The 18,362-nt window shown below is 41.9% G+C and overlaps 17 non-coding genes across 17 annotated transcripts; all 17 read left to right on the top strand.

Moving 5' to 3' along the window:
• Window positions 1-1,001: 1,001 nt before the first annotated feature.
• trnas-uga (transfer RNA serine (anticodon UGA)) lies at window positions 1,002-1,083 on the top strand. The gene has a single exon. It is a non-coding gene; the product is annotated as a tRNA-Ser (tRNA).
• Window positions 1,084-2,243: 1,160 nt separating this feature from the next.
• trnas-aga (transfer RNA serine (anticodon AGA)) lies at window positions 2,244-2,325 on the top strand. Its single transcript has one exon. It is a non-coding gene; the product is annotated as a tRNA-Ser (tRNA).
• Window positions 2,326-3,131: 806 nt separating this feature from the next.
• trnas-uga (transfer RNA serine (anticodon UGA)) lies at window positions 3,132-3,213 on the top strand. The gene has a single exon. It is a non-coding gene; the product is annotated as a tRNA-Ser (tRNA).
• Window positions 3,214-4,373: 1,160 nt separating this feature from the next.
• On the top strand, window positions 4,374-4,455 carry trnas-aga (transfer RNA serine (anticodon AGA)). Its single transcript has one exon. It is a non-coding gene; the product is annotated as a tRNA-Ser (tRNA).
• Window positions 4,456-5,261: 806 nt separating this feature from the next.
• trnas-uga (transfer RNA serine (anticodon UGA)) lies at window positions 5,262-5,343 on the top strand. The gene has a single exon. It is a non-coding gene; the product is annotated as a tRNA-Ser (tRNA).
• A 1,160-nt stretch (window positions 5,344-6,503) lies between these two features.
• Window positions 6,504-6,585, top strand: trnas-uga (transfer RNA serine (anticodon UGA)). Its single transcript has one exon. It is a non-coding gene; the product is annotated as a tRNA-Ser (tRNA).
• An 806-nt stretch (window positions 6,586-7,391) lies between these two features.
• Window positions 7,392-7,473, top strand: trnas-aga (transfer RNA serine (anticodon AGA)). The gene has a single exon. It is a non-coding gene; the product is annotated as a tRNA-Ser (tRNA).
• An 806-nt stretch (window positions 7,474-8,279) lies between these two features.
• Window positions 8,280-8,361, top strand: trnas-uga (transfer RNA serine (anticodon UGA)). Its single transcript has one exon. It is a non-coding gene; the product is annotated as a tRNA-Ser (tRNA).
• A 1,160-nt stretch (window positions 8,362-9,521) lies between these two features.
• On the top strand, window positions 9,522-9,603 carry trnas-aga (transfer RNA serine (anticodon AGA)). Its single transcript has one exon. It is a non-coding gene; the product is annotated as a tRNA-Ser (tRNA).
• A 1,160-nt stretch (window positions 9,604-10,763) lies between these two features.
• On the top strand, window positions 10,764-10,845 carry trnas-aga (transfer RNA serine (anticodon AGA)). Its single transcript has one exon. It is a non-coding gene; the product is annotated as a tRNA-Ser (tRNA).
• A 1,160-nt stretch (window positions 10,846-12,005) lies between these two features.
• On the top strand, window positions 12,006-12,087 carry trnas-aga (transfer RNA serine (anticodon AGA)). Its single transcript has one exon. It is a non-coding gene; the product is annotated as a tRNA-Ser (tRNA).
• Window positions 12,088-12,893: 806 nt separating this feature from the next.
• On the top strand, window positions 12,894-12,975 carry trnas-uga (transfer RNA serine (anticodon UGA)). The gene has a single exon. It is a non-coding gene; the product is annotated as a tRNA-Ser (tRNA).
• An 806-nt stretch (window positions 12,976-13,781) lies between these two features.
• trnas-uga (transfer RNA serine (anticodon UGA)) lies at window positions 13,782-13,863 on the top strand. Its single transcript has one exon. It is a non-coding gene; the product is annotated as a tRNA-Ser (tRNA).
• An 806-nt stretch (window positions 13,864-14,669) lies between these two features.
• trnas-aga (transfer RNA serine (anticodon AGA)) lies at window positions 14,670-14,751 on the top strand. Its single transcript has one exon. It is a non-coding gene; the product is annotated as a tRNA-Ser (tRNA).
• Window positions 14,752-15,557: 806 nt separating this feature from the next.
• On the top strand, window positions 15,558-15,639 carry trnas-uga (transfer RNA serine (anticodon UGA)). Its single transcript has one exon. It is a non-coding gene; the product is annotated as a tRNA-Ser (tRNA).
• Window positions 15,640-16,799: 1,160 nt separating this feature from the next.
• Window positions 16,800-16,881, top strand: trnas-uga (transfer RNA serine (anticodon UGA)). Its single transcript has one exon. It is a non-coding gene; the product is annotated as a tRNA-Ser (tRNA).
• An 806-nt stretch (window positions 16,882-17,687) lies between these two features.
• Window positions 17,688-17,769, top strand: trnas-aga (transfer RNA serine (anticodon AGA)). The gene has a single exon. It is a non-coding gene; the product is annotated as a tRNA-Ser (tRNA).
• The last annotated feature ends 593 nt before the right edge of the window (window positions 17,770-18,362 follow it).

The raw sequence follows: 18,362 nt of genomic DNA, 5'->3' as shown, positions 1-18,362 counted from the left end.
ACAAAAACTCTAGTGTCTGTAAAACTACCTTAAATGCCTTGGGGCTTTCAATGGCGCCCACTGAAAGGTGTATCGTTTTGGTTGAGGTCTGGAACTAAACTGTGCATTGCTAAACCTTGGTTCTTTTTGTTTTCCAGTCATTCTGTTGTAGACCATCTATTGGTCTACCAAAAGGCCAGAAAGTTGTCGTGGCCGAGAGATTAAGGCGATGGATAAGAAATGGAGAACCGTCATACCGAAAGAAGAACACATGCTCCTTTCTCGACTCCTAGGATATTAAACAATTGGTCAGTTCCTTTGCCCCCTTGATAAGTAGGAAAATACAAATGCACATAGTATGTTCTCTGTCATCGTTTAACAAAAATTCTGTGTCTATAGAAATCGTGTCATTGGCGCCCATTTCAATGGCGCCCTTTGAAAGGTGTATCGTTTTGGTTGAGGTCTGGAACTAAACTGTGCATTGCTAAACCTTGGTTCTTTTTGTTTTCCAGTCATTCTGTTGTAGACCATCTATTGGTCTACCAAAAGGCCAGAAAGTTGTCGTGGCCGAGAGATTAAGGCGATGGATAAGAAATGGAGAACCGTCATACCGAAAGAAGAACACATGCTCCTTTCTCGACTCCTAGGATATTAAACAATTGGTCAGTTCCTTTGCCCCCTTGATAAGTAGGAAAATACAAATGCACATAGTATGTTCTCTGTCATCGTTTAACAAAAATTCAGTGTCTATAGAAATCGTGTCATTGGCGCCCATTTCAATGGCGCCCATGCTGAAATGCCATGGAGGTAAATTGGTGAGTCGAGCTGCTCTCCAAGCTGGTGACTTGGGTTTGACTCCCAAGCCATTGCACAGGACTTTGGTTAAGGCCATGTTTTTCACTCATTCTGTCGTAGACTATCTGTTGCCGTATATGCTGTTATTCAATGGAGGTATAATTGCTTGTAGAACTAATATTTCTTGACGTATGTTTTTTTTTTAACCTTTTGATCTATGTCAGCAAGTTGTTGTGGCCGAGAGGTTAAGGCGATGGATTTGAAATCCATTGGGGTTTCCCCGCGCAGGTTCGAGTCCTGCCAACAACGTTGATTCTCTTAGCTCAGGGTTGCTGTTTGCCGAATTGACCTGTTGCCTTAAATGGTGAGAAATGGAGAACCGTCATACCGATTGGTCTGTTCCTTAGCCCCTTTGATAATTGGGAAAATACAAATGCACATAGTATATGCTCTGTCATTGTATATTTAACAAAAACTCTAGTGTCTGTAAAACTACCTTAAATGCCTTGGGGCTTTCAATGGCGCCCACTGAAAGGTGTATCGTTTTGGTTGAGGTCTGGAACTAAACTGTGCATTGCTAAACCTTGGTTCTTTTTGTTTTCCAGTCATTCTGTTGTAGACCATCTATTGGTCTACCAAAAGGCCAGAAAGTTGTCGTGGCCGAGAGATTAAGGCGATGGATAAGAAATGGAGAACCGTCATACCGAAAGAAGAACACATGCTCCTTTCTCGACTCCTAGGATATTAAACAATTGGTCAGTTCCTTTGCCCCCTTGATAAGTAGGAAAATACAAATGCACATAGTATGTTCTCTGTCATCGTTTAACAAAAATTCTGTGTCTATAGAAATCGTGTCATTGGCGCCCATTTCAATGGCGCCCACTGAAAGGTGTATCGTTTTGGTTGAGGTCTGGAACTAAACTGTGCATTGCTAAACCTTGGTTCTTTTTGTTTTCCAGTCATTCTGTTGTAGACCATCTATTGGTCTACCAAAAGGCCAGAAAGTTGTCGTGGCCGAGAGATTAAGGCGATGGATAAGAAATGGAGAACCGTCATACCGAAAGAAGAACACATGCTCCTTTCTCGACTCCTAGGATATTAAACAATTGGTCAGTTCCTTTGCCCCCTTGATAAGTAGGAAAATACAAATGCACATAGTATGTTCTCTGTCATCGTTTAACAAAAATTCAGTGTCTATAGAAATCGTGTCATTGGCGCCCATTTCAATGGCGCCCATGCTGAAATGCCATGGAGGTAAATTGGTGAGTCGAGCTGCTCTCCAAGCTGGTGACTTGGGTTTGACTCCCAAGCCATTGCACAGGACTTTGGTTAAGGCCATGTTTTTCACTCATTCTGTCGTAGACTATCTGTTGCCGTATATGCTGTTATTCAATGGAGGTATAATTGCTTGTAGAACTAATATCTGTTGACGTATGTTTTTTTTTTAACCTTTTGATCTATGTCAGCAAGTTGTTGTGGCCGAGAGGTTAAGGCGATGGATTAGAAATCCATTGGGGTTTCCCCGCGCAGGTTCGAGTCCTGCCAACAACGTTGATTCTCTTAACTCAGGGTTGCTGTTTGCCGAATTGACCTGTTGCCTTAAATGGTGAGAAATGGAGAACCGTCATACCGATTGGTCTGTTCCTTAGCCCCTTTGATAATTGGGAAAATACAAATCCACATAGTATATCCTCTGTCATTGTAAATTTAACAAAAACTCTAGTGTCTGTAAAACTACCTTAAATGCCTTGGGGCTTTCAATGGCGCCCACTGAAAGGTGTATCGTTTTGGTTGAGGTCTGGAACTAAACTGTGCATTGCTAAACCTTGGTTCTTTTTGTTTTCCAGTCATTCTGTTGTAGACCATCTATTGGTCTACCAAAAGGCCAGAAAGTTGTCGTGGCCGAGAGATTAAGGCGATGGATAAGAAATGGAGAACCGTCATACCGAAAGAAGAACACATGCTCCTTTCTCGACTCCTAGGATATTAAACAATTGGTCAGTTCCTTTGCCCCCTTGATAAGTAGGAAAATACAAATGCACATAGTATGTTCTCTGTCATCGTTTAACAAAAATTCAGTGTCTATAGAAATCGTGTCATTGGCGCCCATTTCAATGGCGCCCATGCTGAAATGCCATGGAGGTAAATTGGTGAGTCGAGCTGCTCTCCAAGCTGGTGACTTGGGTTTGACTGCCAAGCCATTGCACAGGACTTTGGTTAAGGCCATGTTTTTCACTCATTCTGTCGTAGACTATCTGTTGCCGTATATGCTGTTATTCAATGGAGGTATAATTGCTTGTAGAACTAATATTTCTTGACGTATGTTTTTTTTTTAACCTTTTTATATATGTCAGCAAGTTGTTGTGGCCGAGAGGTTAAGGCGATGGATTTGAAATCCATTGGGGTTTCCCCGCGCAGGTTCGAGTCCTGCCAACAACGTTGATTCTCTTAGCTCAGGTTTGCTGTTTGCCGAATTGACCTGTTGCCTTAAATAGTAAGAAATGGAGAACCGTCATACCGATTGGTCTGTTCCTTAGCCCCTTTGATAATTGGGAAAATACAAATGCACATAGTATATGCTCTGTCATTGTAAATTTAACAAAAACTCTAGTGTCTGTAAAACTACCTTAAATGCCTTGGGGCTTTCAATGGCGCCCACTGAAAGGTGTATCGTTTTGGTTGAGGTCTGGAACTAAACTGTGCATTGCTAAACCTTGGTTCTTTTTGTTTTCCAGTCATTCTGTTGTAGACCATCTATTGGTCTACCAAAAGGCCAGAAAGTTGTCGTGGCCGAGAGATTAAGGCGATGGATAAGAAATGGAGAACCGTCATACCGAAAGAAGAACACATGCTCCTTTCTCGACTCCTAGGATATTAAACAATTGGTCAGTTCCTTTGCCCCCTTGATAAGTAGGAAAATACAAATGCACATAGTATGTTCTCTGTCATCGTTTAACAAAAATTCTGTGTCTATAGAAATCGTGTCATTGGCGCCCATTTCAATGGCGCCCTTTGAAAGGTGTATCGTTTTGGTTGAGGTCTGGAACTAAACTGTGCATTGCTAAACCTTGGTTCTTTTTGTTTTCCAGTCATTCTGTTGTAGACCATCTATTGGTCTACCAAAAGGCCAGAAAGTTGTCGTGGCCGAGAGATTAAGGCGATGGATAAGAAATGGAGAACCGTCATACCGAAAGAAGAACACATGCTCCTTTCTCGACTCCTAGGATATTAAACAATTGGTCAGTTCCTTTGCCCCCTTGATAAGTAGGAAAATACAAATGCACATAGTATGTTCTCTGTCATCGTTTAACAAAAATTCAGTGTCTATAGAAATCGTGTCATTGGCGCCCATTTCAATGGCGCCCATGCTGAAATGCCATGGAGGTAAATTGGTGAGTCGAGCTGCTCTCCAAGCTGGTGACTTGGGTTTGACTCCCAAGCCATTGCACAGGACTTTGGTTAAGGCCATGTTTTTCACTCATTCTGTCGTAGACTATCTGTTGCCGTATATGCTGTTATTCAATGGAGGTATAATTGCTTGTAGAACTAATATCTGTTGACGTATGTTTTTTTTTTAACCTTTTGATCTATGTCAGCAAGTTGTTGTGGCCGAGAGGTTAAGGCGATGGATTAGAAATCCATTGGGGTTTCCCCGCGCAGGTTCGAGTCCTGCCAACAACGTTGATTCTCTTAACTCAGGGTTGCTGTTTGCCGAATTGACCTGTTGCCTTAAATGGTGAGAAATGGAGAACCGTCATACCGATTGGTCTGTTCCTTAGCCCCTTTGATAATTGGGAAAATACAAATCCACATAGTATATGCTCTGTCATTGTAAATTTAACAAAAACTCTAGTGTCTGTAAAACTACCTTAAATGCCTTGGGGCTTTCAATGGCGCCCACTGAAAGGTGTATCGTTTTGGTTGAGGTCTGGAACTAAACTGTGCATTGCTAAACCTTGGTTCTTTTTGTTTTCCAGTCATTCTGTTGTAGACCATCTATTGGTCTACCAAAAGGCCAGAAAGTTGTCGTGGCCGAGAGATTAAGGCGATGGATAAGAAATGGAGAACCGTCATACCGAAAGAAGAACACATGCTCCTTTCTCGACTCCTAGGATATTAAACAATTGGTCAGTTCCTTTGCCCCCTTGATAAGTAGGAAAATACAAATGCACATAGTATGTTCTCTGTCATCGTTTAACAAAAATTCAGTGTCTATAGAAATCGTGTCATTGGCGCCCATTTCAATGGCGCCCATGCTGAAATGCCATGGAGGTAAATTGGTGAGTCGAGCTGCTCTCCAAGCTGGTGACTTGGGTTTGACTGCCAAGCCATTGCACAGGACTTTGGTTAAGGCCATGTTTTTCACTCATTCTGTCGTAGACTATCTGTTGCCGTATATGCTGTTATTCAATGGAGGTATAATTGCTTGTAGAACTAATATTTCTTGACGTATGTTTTTTTTTTAACCTTTTTATATATGTCAGCAAGTTGTTGTGGCCGAGAGGTTAAGGCGATGGATTTGAAATCCATTGGGGTTTCCCCGCGCAGGTTCGAGTCCTGCCAACAACGTTGATTCTCTTAGCTCAGGTTTGCTGTTTGCCGAATTGACCTGTTGCCTTAAATAGTAAGAAATGGAGAACCGTCATACCGATTGGTCTGTTCCTTAGCCCCTTTGATAATTGGGAAAATACAAATGCACATAGTATATGCTCTGTCATTGTAAATTTAACAAAAACTCTAGTGTCTGTAAAACTACCTTAAATGCCTTGGGGCTTTCAATGGCGCCCACTGAAAGGTGTATCGTTTTGGTTGAGGTCTGGAACTAAACTGTGCATTGCTAAACCTTGGTTCTTTTTGTTTTCCAGTCATTCTGTTGTAGACCATCTATTGGTCTACCAAAAGGCCAGAAAGTTGTCGTGGCCGAGAGATTAAGGCGATGGATAAGAAATGGAGAACCGTCATACCGAAAGAAGAACACATGCTCCTTTCTCGACTCCTAGGATATTAAACAATTGGTCAGTTCCTTTGCCCCCTTGATAAGTAGGAAAATACAAATGCACATAGTATGTTCTCTGTCATCGTTTAACAAAAATTCTGTGTCTATAGAAATCGTGTCATTGGCGCCCATTTCAATGGCGCCCTTTGAAAGGTGTATCGTTTTGGTTGAGGTCTGGAACTAAACTGTGCATTGCTAAACCTTGGTTCTTTTTGTTTTCCAGTCATTCTGTTGTAGACCATCTATTGGTCTACCAAAAGGCCAGAAAGTTGTCGTGGCCGAGAGATTAAGGCGATGGATAAGAAATGGAGAACCGTCATACCGAAAGAAGAACACATGCTCCTTTCTCGACTCCTAGGATATTAAACAATTGGTCAGTTCCTTTGCCCCCTTGATAAGTAGGAAAATACAAATGCACATAGTATGTTCTCTGTCATCGTTTAACAAAAATTCAGTGTCTATAGAAATCGTGTCATTGGCGCCCATTTCAATGGCGCCCATGCTGAAATGCCATGGAGGTAAATTGGTGAGTCGAGCTGCTCTCCAAGCTGGTGACTTGGGTTTGACTCCCAAGCCATTGCACAGGACTTTGGTTAAGGCCATGTTTTTCACTCATTCTGTCGTAGACTATCTGTTGCCGTATATGCTGTTATTCAATGGAGGTATAATTGCTTGTAGAACTAATATTTCTTGACGTATGTTTTTTTTTTAACCTTTTGATCTATGTCAGCAAGTTGTTGTGGCCGAGAGGTTAAGGCGATGGATTTGAAATCCATTGGGGTTTCCCCGCGCAGGTTCGAGTCCTGCCAACAACGTTGATTCTCTTAGCTCAGGGTTGCTGTTTGCCGAATTGACCTGTTACCTTAAATGGTAAGAAATGGAGAACCGTCATACCGATTGGTCTGTTCCTTAGCCCCTTTGATAATTGGGAAAATACAAATGCACATAGTATATGCTCTGTCATTGTAAATTTAACAAAAACTCTAGTGTCTGTAAAACTACCTTAAATGCCTTGGGGCTTTCAATGGCGCCCACTGAAAGGTGTATCGTTTTGGTTGAGGTCTGGAACTAAACTGTGCATTGCTAAACCTTGGTTCTTTTTGTTTTCCAGTCATTCTGTTGTAGACCATCTATTGGTCTACCAAAAGGCCAGAAAGTTGTCGTGGCCGAGAGATTAAGGCGATGGATAAGAAATGGAGAACCGTCATACCGAAAGAAGAACACATGCTCCTTTCTCGACTCCTAGGATATTAAACAATTGGTCAGTTCCTTTGCCCCCTTGATAAGTAGGAAAATACAAATGCACATAGTATGTTCTCTGTCATCGTTTAACAAAAATTCAGTGTCTATAGAAATCGTGTCATTGGCGCCCATTTCAATGGCGCCCATGCTGAAATGCCATGGAGGTAAATTGGTGAGTCGAGCTGCTCTCCAAGCTGGTGACTTGGGTTTGACTGCCAAGCCATTGCACAGGACTTTGGTTAAGGCCATGTTTTTCACTCATTCTGTCGTAGACTATCTGTTGCCGTATATGCTGTTATTCAATGGAGGTATAATTGCTTGTAGAACTAATATCTGTTGACGTATGTTTTTTTTTTAACCTTTTGATCTATGTCAGCAAGTTGTTGTGGCCGAGAGGTTAAGGCGATGGATTAGAAATCCATTGGGGTTTCCCCGCGCAGGTTCGAGTCCTGCCAACAACGTTGATTCTCTTAACTCAGGGTTGCTGTTTGCCGAATTGACCTGTTGCCTTAAATGGTGAGAAATGGAGAACCGTCATACCGATTGGTCTGTTCCTTAGCCCCTTTGATAATTGGGAAAATACAAATCCACATAGTATATGCTCTGTCATTGTAAATTTAACAAAAACTCTAGTGTCTGTAAAACTACCTTAAATGCCTTGGGGCTTTCAATGGCGCCCACTGAAAGGTGTATCGTTTTGGTTGAGGTCTGGAACTAAACTGTGCATTGCTAAACCTTGGTTCTTTTTGTTTTCCAGTCATTCTGTTGTAGACCATCTATTGGTCTACCAAAAGGCCAGAAAGTTGTCGTGGCCGAGAGATTAAGGCGATGGATAAGAAATGGAGAACCGTCATACCGAAAGAAGAACACATGCTCCTTTCTCGACTCCTAGGATATTAAACAATTGGTCAGTTCCTTTGCCCCCTTGATAAGTAGGAAAATACAAATGCACATAGTATGTTCTCTGTCATCGTTTAACAAAAATTCAGTGTCTATAGAAATCGTGTCATTGGCGCCCATTTCAATGGCGCCCATGCTGAAATGCCATGGAGGTAAATTGGTGAGTCGAGCTGCTCTCCAAGCTGGTGACTTGGGTTTGACTGCCAAGCCATTGCACAGGACTTTGGTTAAGGCCATGTTTTTCACTCATTCTGTCGTAGACTATCTGTTGCCGTATATGCTGTTATTCAATGGAGGTATAATTGCTTGTAGAACTAATATTTCTTGACGTATGTTTTTTTTTTAACCTTTTTATATATGTCAGCAAGTTGTTGTGGCCGAGAGGTTAAGGCGATGGATTTGAAATCCATTGGGGTTTCCCCGCGCAGGTTCGAGTCCTGCCAACAACGTTGATTCTCTTAGCTCAGGTTTGCTGTTTGCCGAATTGACCTGTTGCCTTAAATAGTAAGAAATGGAGAACCGTCATACCGATTGGTCTGTTCCTTAGCCCCTTTGATAATTGGGAAAATACAAATGCACATAGTATATGCTCTGTCATTGTAAATTTAACAAAAACTCTAGTGTCTGTAAAACTACCTTAAATGCCTTGGGGCTTTCAATGGCGCCCACTGAAAGGTGTATCGTTTTGGTTGAGGTCTGGAACTAAACTGTGCATTGCTAAACCTTGGTTCTTTTTGTTTTCCAGTCATTCTGTTGTAGACCATCTATTGGTCTACCAAAAGGCCAGAAAGTTGTCGTGGCCGAGAGATTAAGGCGATGGATAAGAAATGGAGAACCGTCATACCGAAAGAAGAACACATGCTCCTTTCTCGACTCCTAGGATATTAAACAATTGGTCAGTTCCTTTGCCCCCTTGATAAGTAGGAAAATACAAATGCACATAGTATGTTCTCTGTCATCGTTTAACAAAAATTCTGTGTCTATAGAAATCGTGTCATTGGCGCCCATTTCAATGGCGCCCACTGAAAGGTGTATCGTTTTGGTTGAGGTCTGGAACTAAACTGTGCATTGCTAAACCTTGGTTCTTTTTGTTTTCCAGTCATTCTGTTGTAGACCATCTATTGGTCTACCAAAAGGCCAGAAAGTTGTCGTGGCCGAGAGATTAAGGCGATGGATAAGAAATGGAGAACCGTCATACCGAAAGAAGAACACATGCTCCTTTCTCGACTCCTAGGATATTAAACAATTGGTCAGTTCCTTTGCCCCCTTGATAAGTAGGAAAATACAAATGCACATAGTATGTTCTCTGTCATCGTTTAACAAAAATTCAGTGTCTATAGAAATCGTGTCATTGGCGCCCATTTCAATGGCGCCCATGCTGAAATGCCATGGAGGTAAATTGGTGAGTCGAGCTGCTCTCCAAGCTGGTGACTTGGGTTTGACTGCCAAGCCATTGCACAGGACTTTGGTTAAGGCCATGTTTTTCACTCATTCTGTCGTAGACTATCTGTTGCCGTATATGCTGTTATTCAATGGAGGTATAATTGCTTGTAGAACTAATATCTGTTGACGTATGTTTTTTTTTTAACCTTTTGATCTATGTCAGCAAGTTGTTGTGGCCGAGAGGTTAAGGCGATGGATTAGAAATCCATTGGGGTTTCCCCGCGCAGGTTCGAGTCCTGCCAACAACGTTGATTCTCTTAACTCAGGGTTGCTGTTTGCCGAATTGACCTGTTGCCTTAAATGGTGAGAAATGGAGAACCGTCATACCGATTGGTCTGTTCCTTAGCCGCTTTGATAATTGGGAAAATACAAATGCACATAGTATATCCTCTGTCATTGTAAATTTAACAAAAACTCTAGTGTCTGTAAAACTACCTTAAATGCCTTGGGGCTTTCAATGGCGCCCACTGAAAGGTGTATCGTTTTGGTTGAGGTCTGGAACTAAACTGTGCATTGCTAAACCTTGGTTCTTTTTGTTTTCCAGTCATTCTGTTGTAGACCATCTATTGGTCTACCAAAAGGCCAGAAAGTTGTCGTGGCCGAGAGATTAAGGCGATGGATAAGAAATGGAGAACCGTCATACCGAAAGAAGAACACATGCTCCTTTCTCGACTCCTAGGATATTAAACAATTGGTCAGTTCCTTTGCCCCCTTGATAAGTAGGAAAATACAAATGCACATAGTATGTTCTCTGTCATCGTTTAACAAAAATTCTGTGTCTATAGAAATCGTGTCATTGGCGCCCATTTCAATGGCGCCCACTGAAAGGTGTATCGTTTTGGTTGAGGTCTGGAACTAAACTGTGCATTGCTAAACCTTGGTTCTTTTTGTTTTCCAGTCATTCTGTTGTAGACCATCTATTGGTCTACCAAAAGGCCAGAAAGTTGTCGTGGCCGAGAGATTAAGGCGATGGATAAGAAATGGAGAACCGTCATACCGAAAGAAGAACACATGCTCCTTTCTCGACTCCTAGGATATTAAACAATTGGTCAGTTCCTTTGCCCCCTTGATAAGTAGGAAAATACAAATGCACATAGTATGTTCTCTGTCATCGTTTAACAAAAATTCAGTGTCTATAGAAATCGTGTCATTGGCGCCCATTTCAATGGCGCCCATGCTGAAATGCCATGGAGGTAAATTGGTGAGTCGAGCTGCTCTCCAAGCTGGTGACTTGGGTTTGACTGCCAAGCCATTGCACAGGACTTTGGTTAAGGCCATGTTTTTCACTCATTCTGTCGTAGACTATCTGTTGCCGTATATGCTGTTATTCAATGGAGGTATAATTGCTTGTAGAACTAATATCTGTTGACGTATGTTTTTTTTTTAACCTTTTGATCTATGTCAGCAAGTTGTTGTGGCCGAGAGGTTAAGGTGATGGATTAGAAATCCATTGGGGTTTCCCCGCGCAGGTTCGAGTCCTGCCAACAACGTTGATTCTCTTAACTCAGGGTTGCTGTTTGCCGAATTGACCTGTTGCCTTAAATGGTGAGAAATGGAGAACCGTCATACCGATTGGTCTGTTCCTTAGCCCCTTTGATAATTGGGAAAATACAAATGCACATAGTATATGCTCTGTCATTGTATATTTAACAAAAACTCTAGTGTCTGTAAAACTACCTTAAATGCCTTGGGGCTTTCAATGGCGCCCACTGAAAGGTGTATCGTTTTGGTTGAGGTCTGGAACTAAACTGTGCATTGCTAAACCTTGGTTCTTTTTGTTTTCCAGTCATTCTGTTGTAGACCATCTATTGGTCTACCAAAAGGCCAGAAAGTTGTCGTGGCCGAGAGATTAAGGCGATGGATAAGAAATGGAGAACCGTCATACCGAAAGAAGAACACATGCTCCTTTCTCGACTCCTAGGATATTAAACAATTGGTCAGTTCCTTTGCCCCCTTGATAAGTAGGAAAATACAAATGCACATAGTATGTTCTCTGTCATCGTTTAACAAAAATTCTGTGTCTATAGAAATCGTGTCATTGGCGCCCATTTCAATGGCGCCCACTGAAAGGTGTATCGTTTTGGTTGAGGTCTGGAACTAAACTGTGCATTGCTAAACCTTGGTTCTTTTTGTTTTCCAGTCATTCTGTTGTAGACCATCTATTGGTCTACCAAAAGGCCAGAAAGTTGTCGTGGCCGAGAGATTAAGGCGATGGATAAGAAATGGAGAACCGTCATACCGAAAGAAGAACACATGCTCCTTTCTCGACTCCTAGGATATTAAACAATTGGTCAGTTCCTTTGCCCCCTTGATAAGTAGGAAAATACAAATGCACATAGTATGTTCTCTGTCATCGTTTAACAAAAATTCAGTGTCTATAGAAATCGTGTCATTGGCGCCCATTTCAATGGCGCCCATGCTGAAATGCCATGGAGGTAAATTGGTGAGTCGAGCTGCTCTCCAAGCTGGTGACTTGGGTTTGACTCCCAAGCCATTGCACAGGACTTTGGTTAAGGCCATGTTTTTCACTCATTCTGTCGTAGACTATCTGTTGCCGTATATGCTGTTATTCAATGGAGGTATAATTGCTTGTAGAACTAATATCTGTTGACGTATGTTTTTTTTTTAACCTTTTGATCTATGTCAGCAAGTTGTTGTGGCCGAGAGGTTAAGGCGATGGATTAGAAATCCATTGGGGTTTCCCCGCGCAGGTTCGAGTCCTGCCAACAACGTTGATTCTCTTAACTCAGGGTTGCTGTTTGCCGAATTGACCTGTTGCCTTAAATGGTGAGAAATGGAGAACCGTCATACCGATTGGTCTGTTCCTTAGCCCCTTTGATAATTGGGAAAATACAAATCCACATAGTATATGCTCTGTCATTGTAAATTTAACAAAAACTCTAGTGTCTGTAAAACTACCTTAAATGCCTTGGGGCTTTCAATGGCGCCCACTGAAAGGTGTATCGTTTTGGTTGAGGTCTGGAACTAAACTGTGCATTGCTAAACCTTGGTTCTTTTTGTTTTCCAGTCATTCTGTTGTAGACCATCTATTGGTCTACCAAAAGGCCAGAAAGTTGTCGTGGCCGAGAGATTAAGGCGATGGATAAGAAATGAAGAACCGTCATACCGAAAGAAGAACACATGCTCCTTTCTCGACTCCTAGGATATTAAACAATTGGTCAGTTCCTTTGCCCCCTTGATAAGTAGGAAAATACAAATGCACATAGTATGTTCTCTGTCATCGTTTAACAAAAATTCAGTGTCTATAGAAATCGTGTCATTGGCGCCCATTTCAATGGCGCCCATGCTGAAATGCCATGGAGGTAAATTGGTGAGTCGAGCTGCTCTCCAAGCTGGTGACTTGGGTTTGACTGCCAAGCCATTGCACAGGACTTTGGTTAAGGCCATGTTTTTCACTCATTCTGTCGTAGACTATCTGTTGCCGTATATGCTGTTATTCAATGGAGGTATAATTGCTTGTAGAACTAATATTTCTTGACGTATGTTTTTTTTTTAACCTTTTTATATATGTCAGCAAGTTGTTGTGGCCGAGAGGTTAAGGCGATGGATTTGAAATCCATTGGGGTTTCCCCGCGCAGGTTCGAGTCCTGCCAACAACGTTGATTCTCTTAGCTCAGGTTTGCTGTTTGCCGAATTGACCTGTTGCCTTAAATAGTAAGAAATGGAGAACCGTCATACCGATTGGTCTGTTCCTTAGCCCCTTTGATAATTGGGAAAATACAAATGCACATAGTATATGCTCTGTCATTGTAAATTTAACAAAAACTCTAGTGTCTGTAAAACTACCTTAAATGCCTTGGGGCTTTCAATGGCGCCCACTGAAAGGTGTATCGTTTTGGTTGAGGTCTGGAACTAAACTGTGCATTGCTAAACCTTGGTTCTTTTTGTTTTCCAGTCATTCTGTTGTAGACCATCTATTGGTCTACCAAAAGGCCAGAAAGTTGTCGTGGCCGAGAGATTAAGGCGATGGATAAGAAATGGAGAACCGTCATACCGAAAGAAGAACACATGCTCCTTTCTCGACTCCTAGGATATTAAACAATTGGTCAGTTCCTTTGCCCCCTTGATAAGTAGGAAAATACAAATGCACATAGTATGTTCTCTGTCATCGTTTAACAAAAATTCAGTGTCTATAGAAATCGTGTCATTGGCGCCCATTTCAATGGCGCCCATGCTGAAATGCCATGGAGGTAAATTGGTGAGTCGAGCTGCTCTCCAAGCTGGTGACTTGGGTTTGACTCCCAAGCCATTGCACAGGACTTTGGTTAAGGCCATGTTTTTCACTCATTCTGTCGTAGACTATCTGTTGCCGTATATGCTGTTATTCAATGGAGGTATAATTGCTTGTAGAACTAATATTTCTTGACGTATGTTTTTTTTTTAACCTTTTGATCTATGTCAGCAAGTTGTTGTGGCCGAGAGGTTAAGGCGATGGATTTGAAATCCATTGGGGATTCCCCGCGCAGGTTCGAGTCCTGCCAACAACGTTGATTCTCTTAGCTCAGGGTTGCTGTTTGCCGAATTGACCTGTTACCTTAAATGGTAAGAAATGGAGAACCGTCATACCGATTGGTCTGTTCCTTAGCCCCTTTGATAATTGGGAAAATACAAATGCACATAGTATATGCTCTGTCATTGTAAATTTAACAAAAACTCTAGTGTCTGTAAAACTACCTTAAATGCCTTGGGGCTTTCAATGGCGCCCACTGAAAGGTGTATCGTTTTGGTTGAGGTCTGGAACTAAACTGTGCATTGCTAAACCTTGGTTCTTTTTGTTTTCCAGTCATTCTGTTGTAGACCATCTATTGGTCTACCAAAAGGCCAGAAAGTTGTCGTGGCCGAGAGATTAAGGCGATGGATAAGAAATGGAGAACCGTCATACCGAAAGAAGAACACATGCTCCTTTCTCGACTCCTAGGATATTAAACAATTGGTCAGTTCCTTTGCCCCCTTGATAAGTAGGAAAATACAAATGCACATAGTATGTTCTCTGTCATCGTTTAACAAAAATTCAGTGTCTATAGAAATCGTGTCATTGGCGCCCATTTCAATGGCGCCCATGCTGAAATGCCATGGAGGTAAATTGGTGAGTCGAGCTGCTCTCCAAGCTGGTGACTTGGGTTTGACTGCCAAGCCATTGCACAGGACTTTGGTTAAGGCCATGTTTTTCACTCATTCTGTCGTAGACTATCTGTTGCCGTATATGCTGTTATTCAATGGAGGTATAATTGCTTGTAGAACTAATATCTGTTGACGTATGTTTTTTTTTTAACCTTTTGATCTATGTCAGCAAGTTGTTGTGGCCGAGAGGTTAAGGCGATGGATTAGAAATCCATTGGGGTTTCCCCGCGCAGGTTCGAGTCCTGCCAACAACGTTGATTCTCTTAACTCAGGGTTGCTGTTTGCCGAATTGACCTGTTGCCTTAAATGGTGAGAAATGGAGAACCGTCATACCGATTGGTCTGTTCCTTAGCCCCTTTGATAATTGGGAAAATACAAATCCACATAGTATATGCTCTGTCATTGTAAATTTAACAAAAACTCTAGTGTCTGTAAAACTACCTTAAATGCCTTGGGGCTTTCAATGGCGCCCACTGAAAGGTGTATCGTTTTGGTTGAGGTCTGGAACTAAACTGTGCATTGCTAAACCTTGGTTCTTTTTGTTTTCCAGTCATTCTGTTGTAGACCATCTATTGGTCTACCAAAAGGCCAGAAAGTTGTCGTGGCCGAGAGATTAAGGCGATGGATAAGAAATGGAGAACCGTCATACCGAAAGAAGAACACATGCTCCTTTCTCGACTCCTAGGATATTAAACAATTGGTCAGTTCCTTTGCCCCCTTGATAAGTAGGAAAATACAAATGCACATAGTATGTTCTCTGTCATCGTTTAACAAAAATTCAGTGTCTATAGAAATCGTGTCATTGGCGCCCATTTCAATGGCGCCCATGCTGAAATGCCATGGAGGTAAATTGGTGAGTCGAGCTGCTCTCCAAGCTGGTGACTTGGGTTTGACTGCCAAGCCATTGCACAGGACTTTGGTTAAGGCCATGTTTTTCACTCATTCTGTCGTAGACTATCTGTTGCCGTATATGCTGTTATTCAATGGAGGTATAATTGCTTGTAGAACTAATATTTCTTGACGTATGTTTTTTTTTTAACCTTTTTATATATGTCAGCAAGTTGTTGTGGCCGAGAGGTTAAGGCGATGGATTTGAAATCCATTGGGGTTTCCCCGCGCAGGTTCGAGTCCTGCCAACAACGTTGATTCTCTTAGCTCAGGTTTGCTGTTTGCCGAATTGACCTGTTGCCTTAAATAGTAAGAAATGGAGAACCGTCATACCGATTGGTCTGTTCCTTAGCCCCTTTGATAATTGGGAAAATACAAATGCACATAGTATATGCTCTGTCATTGTAAATTTAACAAAAACTCTAGTGTCTGTAAAACTACCTTAAATGCCTTGGGGCTTTCAATGGCGCCCACTGAAAGGTGTATCGTTTTGGTTGAGGTCTGGAACTAAACTGTGCATTGCTAAACCTTGGTTCTTTTTGTTTTCCAGTCATTCTGTTGTAGACCATCTATTGGTCTACCAAAAGGCCAGAAAGTTGTCGTGGCCGAGAGATTAAGGCGATGGATAAGAAATGGAGAACCGTCATACCGAAAGAAGAACACATGCTCCTTTCTCGACTCCTAGGATATTAAACAATTGGTCAGTTCCTTTGCCCCCTTGATAAGTAGGAAAATACAAATGCACATAGTATGTTCTCTGTCATCGTTTAACAAAAATTCTGTGTCTATAGAAATCGTGTCATTGGCGCCCATTTCAATGGCGCCCTTTGAAAGGTGTATCGTTTTGGTTGAGGTCTGGAACTAAACTGTGCATTGCTAAACCTTGGTTCTTTTTGTTTTCCAGTCATTCTGTTGTAGACCATCTATTGGTCTACCAAAAGGCCAGAAAGTTGTCGTGGCCGAGAGATTAAGGCGATGGATAAGAAATGGAGAACCGTCATACCGAAAGAAGAACACATGCTCCTTTCTCGACTCCTAGGATATTAAACAATTGGTCAGTTCCTTTGCCCCCTTGATAAGTAGGAAAATACAAATGCACATAGTATGTTCTCTGTCATCGTTTAACAAAAATTCAGTGTCTATAGAAATCGTGTCATTGGCGCCCATTTCAATGGCGCCCATGCTGAAATGCCATGGAGGTAAATTGGTGAGTCGAGCTGCTCTCCAAGCTGGTGACTTGGGTTTGACTCCCAAGCCATTGCACAGGACTTTGGTTAAGGCCATGTTTTTCACTCATTCTGTCGTAGACTATCTGTTGCCGTATATGCTGTTATTCAATGGAGGTATAATTGCTTGTAGAACTAATATCTGTTGACGTATGTTTTTTTTTTAACCTTTTGATCTATGTCAGCAAGTTGTTGTGGCCGAGAGGTTAAGGCGATGGATTTGAAATCCATTGGGGTTTCCCCGCGCAGGTTCGAGTCCTGCCAACAACGTTGATTCTCTTAACTCAGGGTTGCTGTTTGCCGAATTGACCTGTTGCCTTAAATGGTGAGAAATGGAGAACCGTCATACCGATTGGTCTGTTCCTTAGCCCCTTTGATAATTGGGAAAATACAAATGCACATAGTATATCCTCTGTCATTGTAAATTTAACAAAAACTCTAGTGTCTGTAAAACTACCTTAAATGCCTTGGGGCTTTCAATGGCGCCCACTGAAAGGTGTATCGTTTTGGTTGACGTCTGGAACTAAACTGTGCATTGCTAAACCTTGGTTCTTTTTGTTTTCCAGTCATTCTGTTGTAGACCATCTATTGGTCTACCAAAAGGCCAGAAAGTTGTCGTGGCCGAGAGATTAAGGCGATGGATAAGAAATGGAGAACCGTCATACCGAAAGAAGAACACATGCTCCTTTCTCGACTCCTAGGATATTAAACAATTGGTCAGTTCCTTTGCCCCCTTGATAAGTAGGAAAATACAAATGCACATAGTATGTTCTCTGTCATCGTTTAACAAAAATTCAGTGTCTATAGAAATCGTGTCATTGGCGCCCATTTCAATGGCGCCCATGCTGAAATGCCATGGAGGTAAATTGGTGAGTCGAGCTGCTCTCCAAGCTGGTGACTTGGGTTTGACTGCCAAGCCATTGCACAGGACTTTGGTTAAGGCCATGTTTTTCACTCATTCTGTCGTAGACTATCTGTTGCCGTATATGCTGTTATTCAATGGAGGTATAATTGCTTGTAGAACTAATATCTGTTGACGTATGTTTTTTTTTTAACCTTTTGATCTATGTCAGCAAGTTGTTGTGGCCGAGAGGTTAAGGCGATGGATTAGAAATCCATTGGGGTTTCCCCGCGCAGGTTCGAGTCCTGCCAACAACGTTGATTCTCTTAACTCAGGTTTGCTGTTTGCCGAATTGACCTGTTGCCTTAAATAGTAAGAAATGGAGAACCGTCATACCGATTGGTCTGTTCCTTAGCCCCTTTGATAATTGGGAAAATACAAATGCACATAGTATATGCTCTGTCATTGTAAATTTAACAAAAACTCTAGTGTCTGTAAAACTACCTTAAATGCCTTGGGGCTTTCAATGGCGCCCACTGAAAGGTGTATCGTTTTGGTTGAGGTCTGGAACTAAACTGTGCATTGCTAAACCTTGGTTCTTTTTGTTTTCCAGTCATTCTGTTGTAGACCATCTATTGGTCTACCAAAAGGCCAGAAAGTTGTCGTGGCCGAGAGATTAAGGCGATGGATAAGAAATGGAGAACCGTCATACCGAAAGAAGAACACATGCTCCTTTCTCGACTCCTAGGATATTAAACAATTGGTCAGTTCCTTTGCCCCCTTGATAAGTAGGAAAATACAAATGCACATAGTATGTTCTCTGTCATCGTTTAACAAAAATTCTGTGTCTATAGAAATCGTGTCATTGGCGCCCATTTCAATGGCGCCCTTTGAAAGGTGTATCGTTTTG

Source organism: Leuresthes tenuis, unplaced genomic scaffold, assembly GCF_036924035.1.
Source record: "Leuresthes tenuis unplaced genomic scaffold, fLeuTen1.0.hap1 SCAF_2, whole genome shotgun sequence".
NCBI lineage: Eukaryota > Metazoa > Chordata > Actinopteri > Atheriniformes > Atherinopsidae > Leuresthes > Leuresthes tenuis.
Note: the sequence above shows the minus strand (reverse complement) of the source record. Positions and strands in the feature narration are given on the sequence as shown.